The sequence below is a fragment of the Rattus norvegicus genome, chromosome 1, assembly GCF_036323735.1.
Source record: "Rattus norvegicus strain BN/NHsdMcwi chromosome 1, GRCr8, whole genome shotgun sequence".
In the NCBI taxonomy this organism is placed as follows: domain Eukaryota; kingdom Metazoa; phylum Chordata; class Mammalia; order Rodentia; family Muridae; genus Rattus; species Rattus norvegicus.
The window spans coordinates 258,977,213-258,996,060 of record NC_086019.1 but is presented as its reverse complement, the minus strand read 5'-3'; the positions used below and the strand labels follow the sequence as shown (position 1 = coordinate 258,996,060).

General features: G+C 37.7%; 1 long non-coding RNA gene across 3 annotated transcripts in view; it reads right to left on the bottom strand.

The window, feature by feature from the left end:
• Positions 1-664: 664 nt before the first annotated feature.
• The window catches only part of LOC102554215 (uncharacterized), a 31,765-nt gene continuing 13,581 nt past the window's right edge, over positions 665-18,848 (bottom strand). For 2 of the 3 annotated variants that reach the window (XR_010063288.1, XR_010063289.1), the window contains 3 exons: positions 13,041-13,107; positions 2,501-2,625; positions 665-1,449 (listed from right to left, as the gene is read on the bottom strand). This is a non-coding gene — a long non-coding RNA (uncharacterized LOC102554215). The remainder of the gene's footprint in view (positions 1,450-2,500; positions 2,626-13,040; positions 13,108-18,848) is intronic. The other variant, XR_001836167.3, reaches the window with a different exon arrangement.

Genomic DNA, 18,848 nt, shown 5'->3' with positions numbered 1-18,848 from the left:
CTAATATAACATGGGTCTACCATGTATCAAAACTGTTTGCTAGCTGGACTTTAGCAATCTGAACTTTGTAACACATCTCAGCAGTTCTTGATTCAGTACGATACATAGAGTAGCCAGTAGGATCCCTATGAAGAACTTGACTTTAAAGACCCCCTCTTGAAAAGCACGTGTCTACAGTTGGGAATGTAGTGTTACTTTCCCAAACACTGATTTCTCCATTAGTGTCCATTCTTAAATACAAATCCAACTTATTTGTTAATAAATTCTAACCTTGTTATTAAAAGCTTGAGGTTTTTTGCACAAGTTCACAAACCAGAGATGTATTTTACAAGTGCTGGCAATAAACACAATGGTTCAAATGCTTAGAGATTTTTAAATACTTAAATAATTTTGTGACTTAGAACATATAAAACACATTAGCAGAATGTAAATCCCATTAGTTTACATGATGATATATTTTAAGATATGGAAGCCAGGTGTGTTGATTCACACTTGTAATCCCAGGACTTTGAGGACAGAAATTGGATTGTGAAGAGTTTGAGGAAAGCGTAGGATATACAATAAGACTTTATCATAAAGATCAATGTCCATGGAACACGAAAATCTGGGAAGTCTTCTTTGGGCAATAAAGAAATATCTTAATTCTGAGCACGGGGAAACCAACTTCAAGATACATTTTTATTTATTATTTATGTGTAAGGTCTCTGAGTGTTAGTGCTGGCCATGTAGCCTCCCCTCTGCTGTTTCCAAAGCTAACACAAATGTCTTCCTTTCCTGGTTCCAGTTATATGCTTACACTGTGGACACACACACACACACACACGCACACACGCACACATGCCTGCACAGGGATTCTCAGGCATACCACACACAGATACACACACAGGCACACACATACAACACACACACATGCACACGCAGTCACACTACACACACACACACACACACACACACACACATACACGCATGCACAGGCACACTACACACACCACACACATGCATACACAGGCACACTACACCCGCACCCCCCCACACACACACACAGGCACACACTTCCCCTGGTAAATAACTCTTTGGACACTAATGATCGGAAGTAGTTGATAGAAGAGTCTAGAGCCCAGCTTTCAGAGCTGAACCTGTGACCTCTGATCCATTCTTAGCTTCGAAGTTTATCTAGAAGAAATTCAAACTAATAGTTACATGGACTTTTCTGTGATTTATGATCTTACAAACTAGGTCATGAGTAGGAAATAAGTGCCATTTGTCAACTTTTCGGAGCCAGTGGCATAGAACTGGAGTAAGAGGAGCTGCTGGGGCCAGCAAAGAAATAACTCTCACTACCCAGAAGGAGCAAGAAACACTGGTCTTCTTTAGCCGGAAGCAGGAACTCCGTCATAATCTTCACTAAATACTACTGTGCCAAGTCATTTTTCAGGTCCAATTGGAAGTCTTAAAAAAAGAGAACATGTCAAAATTAGTGTTGAGAATTGATGTTGTGAATAAAAAATGTGCCAAATTATCACTTCAGATTTAATTTTATGTGTGGTGCTCTGCCAAGTGACTTAGGAAACTTGTAGGTTATTGGACAATAGGAAGGCACAGAGCATCCTTTAACACCTTCTGCCCTCGTCCTTCCTAGCATCTCCTCTGAGACTGTGAGTGTGTGTGTGGGGTGGGGCGGTGTGGGTGTATATGTGCATTGTGTATCATACGTGTGGTTGTGTGTGCACAGTGTGTTGGGATGTAAGAGTGCAATGTGAGTAGAGGAGAGGGCACATGTATGTACTATTAGTGCAGTGTATTTGTGATGTATGTGTGTCTATATGCACTGTGTGTAGTGTGTGTGCAGTGTGTATGTGTGTGTCATATGTATGTATACATGTAGTGCATGTATGTACAGGTTTTAACAAAACAGAGCCTTAAGTTAGTTCTCTTTAAAGCTCACAAGGTACAGGAGAGTAAATAGAAGAAAACTCAGCCAATTTTCATAATTTATTCTTTCCAAGATACCAAAAGTTCTCTGACTTAAACACCTTAGACAATGAAGGCAAACAAGCAGATAAATGAAGTAGAAAGCTTTCTAAATTTCATCATTCAGTTAAAGGAACATTTTTCTAGGTCTTGAAATATTCACTTTCACCTTTTGTTCAAGTCTGTCGCTGTCCTGAAATAGGCTCTGAGCTGTTTCACAGGAAATTTTTCTTCTTTTCTATATGCATAGTTTGACTCCAAGTCAAGTGATTGCCTTGGATAAGTTAAAATTATAGCTGAATTGTTCCATGAAAATGAAAGTTTTATTTATTTGGGAGTAGACATTAAAATTCTGCTATTTTAAACCATACACCTCTTCATGCTGGAGTATGTCACAATACTGTGTGAGTCTCCGTGCTATATGTTTTATAATTCATATAGCCACATTTGGGAAAGATTTAAGAGAACAACTGGCTTTCCCACCCTTTTGTAAAAAAGGAAATAGTTCCCTTGCAAAATGTTCACTTACACTAATAACGAACAATGGAGTCTTGTCCTTCATTACCCCACTGATAGGCTGGGCGTAACTGTGGTAGTTCTCCTCTCACAGCTGGGCTAGAGTTTGTGTTCAGCTGAAAGCTGCGCTTTGTCTTTCTAGAAAGAAGAACCTAAGTGTTTGGTGAGTACATATTTGCACAGTTGGCCTCTTCAAAGATGCTCTTGAAATTTTAATGGGGTTTCTTGTCAATCACCCAAATATCTAGACTCATGTTCTGCTCTTGTGTCCCAGAGTCCAAGTGCCTTCAGCATTACCAGAGTGAAGTTTGGCCTTTCCTAACGAACAACAGTGCTGAGCCAAGCTGAATGCTGCCTGCTTGGTGTATGGAGCAGAATCTGAAAAAAAGGATGGACCTGTCCACAAGCTGGGAGCTGAGGCAAATATCAAACTCTTGTGAGAAGGGAAGTACAAACAAGCGAACTATGCAGAAGCAGACAGCTCAAAGTCATATGCCAAAATCCAAATAAGTCATCCTTTTATTTGTCTGTATGCCTAACAAACACTGCAGAGCCCCCATCTTATGAATACATGCTGTATAATATGACAGAAAACACGAAGGAAACGGCTTGTGTGTTCTGGGCTCCAAAATTCAATTAGAAAGCCACACCTGAAAAGGGGGAGACGAGCAAAAATAGTAAACCCTCAAACAGGGGACACAACAAAATCTTCCTTTCTACCTGAAGAACAGCTCTATTTAAGGCATATGTATTGAAACTAGCTGGTGGGTTTTTTTTTTCTTTTCTTTTTTAATCTCAGGACCCAGCAAACACTGTGCTAAGCATTATATACTTAAGATTAGTTACATAGTGAACAAAATTTTGATCAATTTTAAGTAGTTCATCCAAACAAACTTGGACAGCTGTGAAATATTGGCACCAAGAGTCAATCACTGGAAACACAAGCAGAAAGTCATAGTTTCACTAAGAAGACAGAGAAGGAAGGATGGTGCAGCCATAATCTGCGCCCCTCCTCTCCGAGTATGTTGGCCAACAGCCTGAGGACGGAACAGGGTTCAGAAGACTGTAAGTGTGGACTGAACAGTGTCCAGAAATTGCTGCAGTGAGACAACTCTATTTTATTGATTCAGGGACAGGGTACATAGGGGCCATTTCAGAGGTCTGCATAGAAAGAGCTATTTGGTCACTGAGTAAAGTGAGCAGAAAGGGTTTATTGATTATAACACAGCACCTAATTATCATGAAAGAGGGAAGCCAGAGCAGGACATGTGTGCTGAGTTATGTGGCCTTGCAGAGAGCTCTGTACAAGTTCCCTTTTCGGACGAGGCCAGCCAAGGCCAGCCACCTGTGCTCAGGGATACTCTCCAGAGAGAGGCAGGAAGGGGCAGGGTAGCCCTGCCAGGAAAGAGCATCCCTAAGTTTGCGCCAAGCTCAGAAAGCCATCTGGTCATGGAGGACTGCTACTTTAATAGCAAAACTCTGCAACAGTAATCATGGGTAATTTGAATAGATGAAAATGGCAAGAGAAAGACAAACTGGGAAAAATGGCGGATCCCTGCATGTGTTAGGAAGCCTGTACCTTACCTTCATCCTATCTGTTGCAATCATATCATTGGCTTGCTGGCGCTATTGGCACCGTGTGGTGCAGCTGGTAGTTGTTTCAAATAATTTAACCTGGGAGCAGAGATACAAATTGCAACTGGTATCAGGACAGATGACTTATGAAGGTAACTCTTCCTGTGTCACTACCACTTACAAGAAAGATAAGCCCTTTGAATTGTTAGCTCTTGCTTCTTTGGTAATTCCTTCTGCCCTAGTCTCTGGGTAAATTCACTCCTAAGTCCTTTGACCCTGAAGAAAACTTGCCTTGAGGAAAGAGAAAGACAATGAAGAAAACGTAGTCCTGTCTTTTAACAAAAACGGTTCTTAATCAACCCAGCCTGGTAGTACAGGCCTCCAATTCCAGCTATTTCAAAGACTGAGACAAGGAGATACAAAGGTCGCAGAATAACTTTGCAGCCAGCCAGGGCAACTTACTGACACTTCGTCTGCAAAAGTAAAATTGTTGTCAGAGTTGGGACATTTGCATATCATAGGTTCAGTCCCTGCAATCAAAAACACACAAGTGACTGAATGTCTTCATCTAAATCTTAACAGTTGCTGAGAATGGTGGCCAATACACATAACCACAGTATTGGGAAGTAGAGGCATAAGGAACCAGAATTCAAGTTCATCTCGGGCTATAGAACAAGTTTAAAGTCATATATACGTATTGACAATCTGAAGCCTGAACAGTGCATTTTAGGATACAGAAGTGGAGAACAACACAGGGATGGAGTGGGTCTCACAGCTAGAAACCAGAGCTAGCAACATCCTGTATTTGATTGACACCTTAGTAGTTTCCAAGTGGCTTCTGGTATATTTTATGTTTGTCTTTGACATGGTGAAGTGTCCTCCTTACAGATGGAGATGCTGGAAAAGGGGGTTGGAATTCAGACATGGCAATGCTGCTGTTCACAGCAGAATCCTACCGACTCACAGGTTTGACGATTCTGCCTGGTCTAGATGAGTTGTGCCTGGGGAATTTTTCCACTTAAGTTTCTAAGTGACCTTCTTAAAAGTAATAATAAATCCAAAATGTGTACATTAATTCTTCACAATGTAGAATTCTGAATTTATTAACTATTTCTGCCTTTAATGTGAAGAGCTGCCGCCCCATCGTGGTGTATTTCACAGAAAACCCCAGAACAAGCATGTCTCACTGTATCTGTTGGCTGAGAAACTAGGAGTAGGAACTACCTGAACAGACGTGGTCACTAACTACTTTGTGATTAACCGGATATTAGATCTGGGTGTGTTATTTACCAGCTCTGTGGTCTGCGATGTTATTTGTTATTTTACTTCTGGATTCTTTAAATGTTTTTGCTTTAATTGGCAAAATGGAGAGAGTGATAAAAGGTATTTCATCAGTCTTTTAAGATTGACTAACAGCTACTAAATGTCTCACGCCATTTGTAGATCAATTGTTGTCTTATTAAATGTGCCTTTATTGTTCAACTTCACTGAGGTCTGGAAACATCAGACCACGAAAGTTTTCCCTTTCCCCAGAGACTTCCCCAAAGTTCGAATGTACAATATTTCTATAGTAAAGCCTTGCTCCTTTGAAGCAACCACTGGAGCAGAGCAGTGTAACTGAAAGGGATAGTAGCTTACAAGGAAGAGCATATGATCAGAAAGCACTTAGCTTAGCGCCTGCCACCCTGTGTGTGGTGCTGTAAGGATTGGCCCCTTTGATAAAGCAGAGAGATGGTCCCTGTGGCCTTCTGTCCTTTGTTTTTGCTCTGTGCCAGGGGCTGGTAGCCTGTAGGTGGATGAGACTGCCCTTCCCTCTCCCTGTAGCTCTCAGGATCTGTTTGTTTCTTGTTCAGATCCCTGGGTAGAAGGCTTCCTAGCTCTCCAGAATGACATCTACACTGCTGGTAATTACTTTCCTAAAATGGAAAGGGAATTAAAATAAAAGCCCAAACAGAGAAGGGGGTGGCAGGTTTTTGGAAAAGTGCAGTGGCAATTTGAGACATGAATAATTAATTTTGTCTTGAGCTTAAGTTCAGCCTGTGTTTATGATCTGTGAAGGGAAAAAAAAACACAACTCTCTAATGGGTTCTAAATAAATTCAGTATCAATTTAAACTATTAGAGGAAGTTAAATCAAAATAATTAGGATATTAAAATACTTTGTGCATTTCCAATCACTGCCTTCTTGAGGCTCGGGATGTTTTCCAGGGAACAATAATAGCTTGAATATATTAGATGCTCACTTCCTTTAGAAGGCGGCTGTTTACTCCCGTGCAGATGATTGAGAACTTGTAGGGAACAGAAAGCCAGGCTGATGTGTTGACATATTCAAGGGAGCTGGTGCTATAGAAATGATGAATTATTTTGTATATACAGATTAGAAACTACATGGTGACACTCTACGGCTAAAGTCGTTAAACCTGATCATTCTTTATAGTCAGTAATTGCTAATTCACGCTAATGTAAGAGAGGCGGGGGTTTTGGTGACGGTTTCTATTACTCTAGCTGAAGCCTGTAAATCTGACTATGAGTAAGGCGAATTTCGAAGGAGCTGGAAACTTCATTATTTGTGTATTTTGCTTGTGGATTTCAAAACCACATACCCATTTTTCAGCAGCGACCAAGGAACTCTTGCACCCTGTGTAAATTCTAATATAACATTCCCAGTCCCCCCGTGGATTCTTAGTGCTTAAACAGGGTAAAGTAGGACAATGACGAATAGAAAGACTGATAAGATATTTCTTGCCACTCTTATGAGGTAACATCACATTTCCTTGTAAATAATTTTTGATAAAATGATAGAGTAACTCCCTGGATAGGCCCTTCATGAACATTAAAGAGCTCATGAACTCTTGGAACTCATTTCCACAGTATGTGAACCTGATCTCCAAGCGATCCCTTTGAAGTATGTTAATGTTTGTTTTTTTTCTTAAGCATTATTTCTTGTGTGTGTGTGTGCGTGTGTGTGTGTGTGTGTGTGTGTGTGTGTGTGTGTGTGTTTAAGTATCTATATCAATATCAACATCTTGACCTAAATATAGGTCTAGATATGCAGTATTCACTGGAAAAAATTCTTAATTAGTAAAGCATACATATAATCTGATAAATGGTTATCAAGCTTGCCTGATAATTATGGTAATGTATGACTTGTATTCCTCCTAATTTGTCTCCAAGAGAAAGACAAAAGACAAAATTTCAAAGGATTCAAAGGTAATTTACACTGAAACTGAAATATTGGATTGAATGTTCCTGAGAAAATCAGAAAAAAAAATAATAAAAAAAGTGTGTAAGCAGAATTCGCCTTAGAAATATCATAAAATGTAATTAGGAAGAATATTATAGTGATTCAACTAAGAAGCTCAATGAAACAATAAAATTAACAAGCAATTGAAAAATCTTTTTTAATAAAATTATGAAAATGTTTGTTATGCATACTTATAAAAATATGTGGAATACACCTAGCTGACTGCACACCAGTGAATTTTTCCTTGTTTGAGGTACGTGTTTCCGTTTATTATGATACTTGAAATGCTTTGGTTCTCTGCTTCATTAGAACATGGTTGTCATGGCTTCAAATCATACAAAATCATACACATTTACATTTTCTGAGTCAGAGCTCAGAGCCAGCATTGGGAAATTACTTTTGTAAGGGCTTTTATCTCATGTCAGAGGATTAAACAGACTAGTTGTACCATTTATATTGACAAGCCTTTTAATGAATGCTTTTACATAGTTTATCTAACATTAAAATAATCTCTGTCTTTGTCCCCGTTCTTTGATTAACTGCTAGTGTCTTTTTCTTCATTGGGAAATTCGTTAAATATGTTTTAACTATCCACTGATACATGTCCTTCTTCCAGCCTCGTTTAATCATTTCCCCATACACTGTAAAAAACAAAACAAAACGAACAAACAAACAATACAAAACATGTTGACTAGGTAAATGTCATTCAGTGTGGTAGACATGATTGGAACTAGAATCACATAGAGGATGAGTTTGTGGAGGACACTATCACTGACCTTGAATAAGTAACCCTTGTTTGTAAAATAGGTAAATCAATAATATTTCCCTTGTAATTTGGAGAGAGTTCTTATGTTTCTATTATAGTGCCTGGTGAATAATGTATACCTGATAAAGTGCCACCAAGATCACAGTCATTGCTTTGCTACTGCAAATATCCATGTGGTAACTAACATTCTCTGTGGGTGAACTTCAGTCATTGTTCATGGATTACCTTGTAATTTCTAAGTCTTCTGATTTGCAGGGCCTATGTGTGCTGGATAGACGGCTTGAAGGGAGTACTAGATCAGGTCAGATGTGAAGAGTTGCAAACAACATTCAGAGTTTGTATCAAGGAGGAGACCAGCAGGTTCTATTGAACGTCTGTCATGTCCAAGAGTGGCAAGGTTACTAACTTCCAGTTGAGGAAAAAAAATCCTATCAAGCTTCTTTAATAGTTCTTTCTCCTCCAAAGAAGGTCTATAAATCTAGGTTCATGCAAAGTGTTTGTCTGAATTCTCACAACTTACCTAAAAGCACTGTGCAAAACAACAGTTGTGAACTGAGAGACAGCATGCCTGCAGAAATAGTGCAGTCTGTGGATTGCACTGCGATGTCTCCCACCTATCACTAAATAACAGTTCAGTAGTTATTTAACAGTCACATGGCATTTGTGGAGTGTTCATAAAAGTACATATAAGCTCCTCAATGGCCCTTGATTACAGAAATCAATGGTAAGAATAAAGATGATTAATGTCAGGTCTTGGGGATTCCAACAGGCAGACCACCTATCAAGAAATGACCTCAAGTGGAACTATATGAAAATTTCTTGTAGTTAGATAAAAGCCAGAATTTCCTAGGAATGTTTGATACTGGTTCCCATCTTCCAAAAACACTCAAGTCATTTTCGTTACCTATGGCAGAAGGGACATATTAGCTACCCATAGTACCAATCAGCTTAGCAAAGCCCATGCTGGCCTCCAGGCTCCCTCAGTATCACAAGTACTTGCTAGACATTTCAAAGGTCACACAAGTTCCTGGCCCTCCCCTCTCTCCAGCTATCCATAATTCACATGCTGTGTCTACCCTGTTCTTTCTGTCTTACTATTAGCTCTCTCTCTTTCTTCTCTATGTCCCTCTCACCTCTCTTTTGCTATGCACTGTCTTATTATGTCTCTCTCTCTCTCTCTCTCTCTCTCTCTCTCTCTCTCTCTCTCTCTCTCTCTCTCCCTCCCTCTTTCTCTCTCTCTCTCTGTATATCTGGCTACCCTCCTGCTTTATTGATAGTCTTCTTATCCCCCTCCCTCTCCTCTCTCTTGTTATACACTCTCTCTATTCCTATCTCTATCTCTCATTTCTATATCTGGCTATCCTCTTGCTCTCTTCTTATTCTCCTCTCTCTCACAGATATCCCTGACATCATTGGCCATGTCCAATCTGCTTCTCTTTTTTCTGTTCTGAACTTTTCCAGTTGCATCTGGATATTGTCTCTTATACACAATAAAACTCATTTCCTTATCCTTATCATGGAGTGGTCATTTCAGTGGTTTCTTTACTGCACTCACAGGAAAAGAGAACCAAAGTAACTTGCCATAGAACTGAGGTTTGAATCTAGATTACCTCACTTTAAAATGATTTTATTTAATGCAAGGGTTTATAGACCCGGGTAATGTGTAATGTTTTGGTCTCAACTTTTCAGGGTAGAACCATAGAAAAGAAAATTCTATATAGGCCTTAAATTTCATTTCAAGAATAGATCGTTCAATAACCTTCAGTGAATATGTTTAGAATAAATGGTATTAATGACCATTGATAAGAGTAGAGATGATTGGGCCATGGGTTACTCCCAGAATAAATGTATTAGTACTGAAGTGTCACAGTGAGTGAAGGATCTACATAGATACTTCTGAAAATCTGATATTTTACTGGAACTTTTAATTGATCTGTTAATGAGTGGCCTTACAGTTATGGTGGTTTTAGATGAATCCGAATAAATAATTTGAGACAGAGATAGAGCCCCTATAGGACATTGCATACAAATGTGTTGTCTGACAGAGTCAATACTTTAGCAAATGTAGAATAGAAGAGAAAATTTATCTATTTATATACATAGGATTATTAGAAGATGGGAAAAGAAGACCATAAAAATATATGTGTATATTTTATCTGCTAATGTGCCTGGTTTTCCCTATTGACATTATATGAGTTCATTTTCTAATCACTGTGCACGTGTACATGAACTCATGTGCATATGTCTTCACTCACTGCATAAAACTAATAATACCACACAGAGATCTAAAGTATCACAAACTGCTCTGGTGATCAGATTTTGAAATGATGTACTGTTGGTAGCCTCATAACAAAACTGTGAACTATCAAAGATGAAGCTATAAAAATGCTGTTCCTTGTTTCATTTTTAAAATAAAAATAATCATAGGAAATAGAGGGATATTTCAAGCTGAGACTGTAGAAAGTAAGATATATTTTAGAAAAGGAAAAGAGGATCATGGACGAACGTGAATGGGTGCTGAGGATTACTCCACCATTAACTCAAAAGAACTCTAATTCTTGCTCCAGTACAAGAATAACATAAGTCCTTCACAATCTGTTGCATGCACAAAATGGTAGTCATAGTGACTTCAAACTTAAACTAGCTTTTGAAATCAAAAGCCTGATACTTCATCATTGTCAGCGAGCAGACAGAGGTTGGTCATGTTCTTCTTTTCTTCATTCTAAAAATATAAGGTATTGTTTAGAAACCTAAATGTAATTTGAAAATGAGTTGTTATTATGACATGATGCACAACGGTTTTTGGTAGTAGAAACTGAGGCAAAACCATCCTAGCTTCGTATTCTTAAGACTCCTTGTTCCTACAGCTCCTCTAGTTTGTTCTTCTTACATATCTGGAGAGTTTAGCAGAGTGCACAGCTGGAATCTCAGCTTTATTCTCCAGTACTATTTTTATCCACATCTGCAGCAGATCTCCTCCAAGGCTGCATTGGAAAGACTGTTCCTCCACTTTACCTTGGTCACCAACTTCTCCTGACGTGGTACTGGACTCACGTAATAAGCCAAACCAGAGTTTGGCCCGTAGTCTGTGAAAGGCCATTTCAAGACCCATCACCAAGTGTCTATTTATTTGATGACAAAGGTTTAATTTACTGTGCTAAATCACAACTATAAAATTGTCAAAACAAATTTTCCCTATCAACTCTAAAGAATTAAAACACAGATTACATTTTAAAGTACACATTTATTATTCCTTCTTATTTTTTTCCTTTCCACTTCAGCCCCCCACAGGGGGGTAGGAAAAGTGGTTGAAGAAGGCCTGTCTTTGAAGTTATTTTTATCTTTATCTAGTCTTTCCTAGACTCATTTAATCTACTTGATTTTTAAGTCATGATTATACCCTCTAGATACCAATTTGTGACATCCTTCCAAAGAATTGTTCATTAAAATCTAATTTTTACCTTCTAATGCTGTTTTTTTCAAGCAAATGAAATACGTAGTAATTATAAATATCTATCTTGTGAAACCTTGGAATTATTGGCATGCATATATAAAGGAAAGCAGAGAGAGAGGGATATTAACTTTGAAACTAGCTTTTTCTTTTTATTTCATTGAAGATAGTACACATATAGCTATGTATATTTAAGTAAAGGAATCTCATTTAGCCTCTCTCAATATTTTTACGCTGTCATTAGAGAGCCTTTGAATGGTACCCAAGGGATACCACATCTAATTTAAACTTCATGTCAGGAGAGACACCAGGAAACTTCAGATTCATTATTTAGTTTGATGATCTGAAAAGATGGGAGATAAGTTTCTGTGATATTCTGCTCTGATCTACCCAAGGTGCCCTATAGGGATAGCTTCTGTTCAATTTTACTAAAGTTTTAGATGGAATTTTATCGAGGACACATTATTTATGAGAAGTTGGAACAGTTCCCTGTCTCCTGAGCTCAACCAAACCCAAGCAAAGAAATAAGCCCTAAATTCCCTCAGCAGGCATTCAGTGCAATAGGCTGAGAATGCATCGAGCTCAGCAGGAGTAAACCTCTAGAGGTCTGGGTGCAGCCCTGTCTCCTGCTTACGTAGTTAAAATGTAAAGATCCAGTCATCAACAAAGAAGATCATCATGAGATGAAGTTTATCCTAACAGTTAGGAATGGGCATATTGTGTGGTGGAAAGAGAAAATTATTCAAGGATATAGAGTTGCAATACAGCAAGCCAAGGTTCAAGTCCAGCACTGGTTGAAGCCAAACACATTAAACAAGCACAACTCAGTTTGTTACCAGCAAATCAAGAGTTGTTTCTGTCTTTGTAGGTTACATAAGATATTCACCACCTTTTCTTGAATATTTTATGAATCAGTTTCTTATTTTCATTTCCAAGAATGTCTCTGAGATTGGATTTGAAGATTAGATACTATTCAGTCACTGAGTCGTACACTAGAACACAGAATTAAATGAAGCCTGTTGTTACAAACTGATAGTCAAAGTACCCTTATTTATCTGGTGTAATACTCATGTAAATGTATACTTTATATGTCTTCTGTATAGAAAATTTAATGGAAAATACAAGCTTCATGATTAGGTTAATTGGGGTGAGAAAAATTACCCATTATGGGTGTCACCATTCCCTGGACTGTGATCCTTGTTGTCTCAAAAGGAACAATTGACCTGACCTCTATCTTCTGACTGTAGATCCAATATGACCAAGTTCCTCTTCATTTTCATATGGTATCAAATGCATTATATTTGTGTCTTTCCAATTTGCTCTATCCTATTCATGCATTGCTTACAATATCAGATTAAAATGTCACAAGAATATAGGTCAATGAAAATAGATATTGTATCTGTTCTCATGAACTTATTCTGTTTTGTCTTTATTTCCTCTTCAATTTCTTTTTTGCAGAGGCCATTAAAACTCAATCTGCTTCATTTTCTCTCTGGCCCGTATATTTTCCATACTCACCTCCACTTCTCACACGTTCCAATGCAGGTTGAGGAAAGATATTTTACTCTTCCACAGACAATTGATTCTGTTGGAGAGATTTTTTTTAAGTTCATTTATATTTTTACTGATTATTGTGAATCCCTAACAAATCAACTCAACTATTCATGACAATTGGATAAGGCAGTTGTGAATAGGCAATACTATTCTCTACTTTAAACTGTTCAAATTCTTCACCATTATTCAAATTTCCTTGAGCCAATAAATTGTTTTTCGACTTACTTTTTCCTCATATGGATTACTGTCGGAAATCTATTGGATTTACTTTACAAATATGCTTCTGGAAGAGCTGAGTCATTTATCTTCAGACCAGATAAATTTGACATTTTAAAAAAAGGATATTTTAATCATCAATTGATATCATACTCTTTAATGTACATTAGTATATGTATGCACAATTATTAACATATTTTACATTCATTATATTGTTCATTGTATTCAAATATCTACATGTAAATTGCAATGCTGATATGGAGGTTCTCAATGTAGTCTTTTTCATATGTAATTTGGAAAATAATTAGAAAAGGAACAGAGATACAAGTTTTGCTGCTACCAACAATTTTAGTATTTCAGTAATTTCAGTATTAAGGACAATGATTTACTGATTTGAGTCTGGTTATGTTGGCTCACACTTCTAGTGAGTATCATGTGATTGAGGTAAAAATTGGCAGGCATAAGAGATACAAGCACAGGCATTGCGTTCTTCTACTTTAGCTGGGACTGTGAAAAAATAGTTTGGACTTATAATGCATAAATACATTATTCAATCTCAAAAGTAATTATATTAGCCATTATGTACTGGGTCAACCTCCGAACTGCATAACTGATAGAACCATTTCCTTTAATTCCACAGAGATAGAAGGCTCATACTAAAATAGGCTACATGTTCTTAAGGTTCCATTTGCAATTTGACAATTGGAAAACTTTCTATCCCCTTAAAATTATTGTAATTTGGAAATTGAGATCAAGGTTGAAGGTACAACTTGTTAGAAGCCATAACTGGTCTGCACTGACCCACAGTGAAGGGGTATGGTTTATTATGTAGATATGGAGGCAGGATTAAACATTTAGTTTAATTGTGTGGAAGCTTTTTCTTTGGTGGAGTATCCAAGCATACAAATGGATATTCTGTAAGTCCAGAATCTGCTTCACAAAGAAATATATTTATATCGGGTTAAAATAGCAAGGTTTCAGAACTCATTTATAGATTTGCTTGCTCGATTTTAGGAAACAGTTTATCTTTAAACAATTGAATCTTATAATAGTGGGAAAATTATCCACTTAGGTTAAGTGAAAGATGATTTAATCTATTATGGACTATAATAACTATTGATTACTTGAGTTGACCACTGAAGTTATACAGCCTGAGAATCTTGTTGACTGATCTAACTAACCCTCTACCAACCACAACTTATTATTTCATAAATATATTGTAAAGTATGACTTTACAATACTGCAGCATTAAGCACTGTGCTACCAAGAAACACAAAGAGGTAATTCATGCAGTCAAATGTCCTACAGCCAGGTCACAGTCACAGATCTCAAGCAGCTGTTTCTTATCTCATACCAGTAATAAAACTTGAACCTCACATTCAAAAATCTGACTTGAGTGGTAGAATTGTCCATAAATAATTTTGTTTCTATCTTTTCTGTTTTTTTTTCCAGGTTCCAAATACAGCCTTTTAGCAAAATGATCTCTATCTAAGGTTAGGAAAATGACCTTTCTTTCTGTCAGGACCAATACACATGCTAGAAAATCATCATTGGGAAAATAATAAACATTGCAGCCACAACTATCACTGGGTTGCTCTGAGCTCTGTGAAGAATTATAAGTGAATTCATATTCCTTCACACAACTTCTAGATTGGGGGGAATCACATTTATTTTACAGAGAGGAAATCTACAGAGAGTTTCAGTTAGTTTTCCCAAGACATACAGCTGAGAAATTGCAGGACTAGGATTTCAAAATTGATTCTGTTTTTCAATCATTTGCTTTGTATACTACAAGAGAGAGAACATCACTGATTTCAGATCTTTATTTATAAAAGGTGTCAGAAAAGTTGCATTATAAATAAGAAGTGACCACAAGGTCAACAAGAAAAATGCTTATTCACTGTTAAAATATAAATATATATTTTGATAATCTAGGTAATTCGATGGGTTTTGCTTAACTAATTTCATGAATGAGATCAGTGATGAAAATATAGTAAAGACTGGTATTCATTGCATTTATCCTCCTTCCAAATTCAGCCAGCTTCCTCCAGATTTCTTTGTTTCCCTGTACAATGAGAGTTTAATAAATGATTTCGAGAAGAAAATTTTGGAACTCATTTTATTTGGGAGTGGAGAGGTCACATAAAAAGGCACGATTTGCACTCAGAGTGGCAGGTTTTAAGAACATGAGATCTGTAAGGAGTGAGGCAAGCCAGGACTAAGATTAACCAAAATCTTAAATTGAAGATGACCGCCTGCCTCCTAGAATGTTAGTACTGCCCGAGTCTTTGAAACCCTTCATTACTGAAATAACAATGCAGAGTGTTGAGCAAATTTTGTTTACTTGATTGTTGAATCTTAAATAGCTTTTCAGTGCTTCAGGGCCTTTTCTATAATAAAATCCCACATTGTTTTGAAAGAATCCTGGCTAATTTCTGTATGTAGGTTTTGTCACGTACTGTTTTGTATTTTAATTCTTCAAGGCAGTTGAATAGAAAAAAGTATGCTTTTAAAAGTTCATCTTTTGCTATTATTTTTGTTTCACCTGAAGTTATAAATGCTGTTTTTATCATGAGTTGTCATGGAAATGAATGAGCTACTTTGCAATGCATGACAGTTGTCTGGTTCTGTAACTTCAGCTAGAAGATGGCTAGACTTCACAAATGCTCTTCATGGCCATAGGGGAAAGCAGAGGGTAGAGAAGAGGATGAAAGAGAAAGTCCCACAGAAACACTCTTTTTTAACTGTATTAAACTAACAATTAAAAGGAAAATGTAAATAGTGGCACTGTGGTGCACAGTGCTCCTCTCAGGTAAATGAGAGACATGGGGAACCTCCCTGGAGTTGGTCAGACAGTTGCTAGAGGTCCTCAAACCCCAAGAAGCCATTGGCATGGCTCCGGACTGTTCACAGGAACTGTATTGCATGGCTCAATTCTTAAAGGAAGTACATACTTGGGTTGTGTACTGTAGTGAAAGAAACTAAGCTGAAACTGCCCGAGAATTCCTTTCTTTTCTGGATAACACTCAGTGTACTAGAAAGAGCAATGAAGGATGATCAGAGAGAAAAGTCGTAAGTCTCCCTAATCCCCTGGGAAATCCACAAGATATAGTAATGAATCGCCTGCCAAGATGGCCTAACTGATTATAATAGTGGCATGATTTTTATGGGGGTAGCCAATGATCATCTGTAGGAGGGAACTCATTTCTAGTATAAAAAGCCTAGTCATGAGCCCCTGTGCCTGGGGAATTCATAAGCTGTAAGGGGGAACTTGCTACTTTTGTTTTGTTAAAAGAATGAAGTCAGGAACTTGTTTTTAGGTATTTGTCTTTTGTCGTGGTATATTTACTGCTGCGATCTTTATACCTGTAGATTATTGCTACATTTGACCTTTCTCAGTCACAAGATGTTAAATTCTCAGAATAAGTGACTGAAGTACTGTACTGTAGAGAGATTTTAATCCAGCGACATGGCTGCTCTCGCAAGGGATCCCATCCTAATAATTTCTAAGTCTTTGTGATCCAACTGGAATGATCCACCATTAATCCCTCTGGCTGAAATACAGACAGACCCTGCCCTTATTTAGTACACACCTTTAATCCCAAGGAATGAAGGTAAAATTAGTTTGTAGAAGGAAGCAGCCATGTCTAAAGTTGATTTTAATTGAGAGACAAGCAAAGGGCGGAATCAGAGAAAGATTTGACAGATAGATAAGTGTTAGTATACACTCAACTCTCATAGGAAGAGATAGAAAGGAGAGACTACTTAAGACCAGCACAGCATGAGTCAGGGAGGGAGGGTAGCTCAGTTAGTGTAAGTCATTTGAGTTCAGTTCATTTCAGGGCAGGGCAGTTCCATTCAGTTCAGTCAGCTTGGAGAGAAGTTTTGAGCTAGAACAGCTGAGTTGAACCAGTCACCCAGAATTCAGACAGAACTAGAAAGGGTGAGCTTATTCAGCAGAAAATCTCAGAGGCTGAAAGATTCTAGTCCTATGTTGGCAAACACAGGCTGGAAGCTGAAGCCTTCAGGATTTGAGTTAACCAAAGATTGGATTTCACTGGACTCAAGAAACTATTCTCTACCAAGAAAGTTTAAACTGCGAGGTTTGAACATAACTGGGACCATGGAGATACAGGACAGGAGAGAGTAGAGGAAAAGGCTGACTACTGGGAAAGGTAATTATTAGATTTAGTGGTATAGTCATTGATTAGTAACCCATGTTTTCATAATTTATTCCTTCACTTATTCTTTTGCAGGCTACTACAATTAAACTCAGAAGGTCACAGGGGATAAAAAAAACCTCTGAAATCAGAAGGGAGGCTTCTTGGGAAGGATAAGGCTTTCAGTGGAAAAGAAGAGAGGTTAATTAATGGAAATAACATTAACAAAATGTATTTGGTATCACACACACACACACACACACACACACACACTTTTCTCAAGGAATAGAAATATTCCTTTTTCTCTATTAAGCCCTTTCTTTCTCATACACACATATACACATGGGATGAATTATAAAACTTGGTTGATTTATTTGCAATGATTCCTATATCAGTGTAGGTGCCCATGGCATATATGTACTCCCCATGTATGCAAGGGAGAGAAAAAGATATGAGAGAGAATTGGCAAGTGTGGGTACAATCATAAGATGAGTAGGTGGATAACTGACAAAAAATGGTGCAGTGACAAAAAAGTGGTCTGTGACCCACTTGTGCCACCTATTTTTAATATAAGTGACATTCTGCATTTTTCAGCAAATGGGGTCTTTAATCAAGGCACAGATAATCTCCTAGTTAATATCTTGTATCTGATCCCCTGGAGTAACCATACTTTTTCCTTAGGGAAGTAAAATAGATATGAGTTGCTCTAGAAGTGGCAGAGTTAGAATACAAGACAGAAGATGATGAAGAAAGATGAGGGTTAGAAGACAAATGCCCTGCATTTCAGGATAGGAACTCGCACTTATTTGTGGATCAGAAGAGCATGTTAAATTTTATTAGACATAGGAACTGCGTCAGAACTTCAACTGAAAATGGGGGATGTCCTAAAGTTGAAGAGATTTGTGAAATACACACAAGTGCACATGCACTCACACACATGCATATATATGTACACACATATGGACATATGCACACACATATCTTTTCTTTATTTATTACATCAAGCTGTTAATAGGATTAGAGCCAATGAAAATAAAGTTTGTGAGGAAGTATGCAATATGAGATAAGAATTATGTAATTTCTAGTGACTATTTGTTTTCAAAAACTGTCCACCATGTAAAACATCATCTTTGAAGAGGGATATTGTAGGGAGTAGAATGATGCAAGTTCCCATTCATATTTAGAGTGCATGGCACTAATATTTAGTATGAATCAGCTAGTGATGGCTGACAGGGCCTGTCCAGAGAACCCAAAAGTGCGTGTGTCTACATGCATGCACGTGTGTTTGTGCGTGTGCGTGTGTGTGTGTGTGTGTGTGTGAGAGAGAGAGAGAGAGAGAAAGAGAGAGAGAATGTGTATATATACATATATATGCTTATATTTATATGTTTCTAAT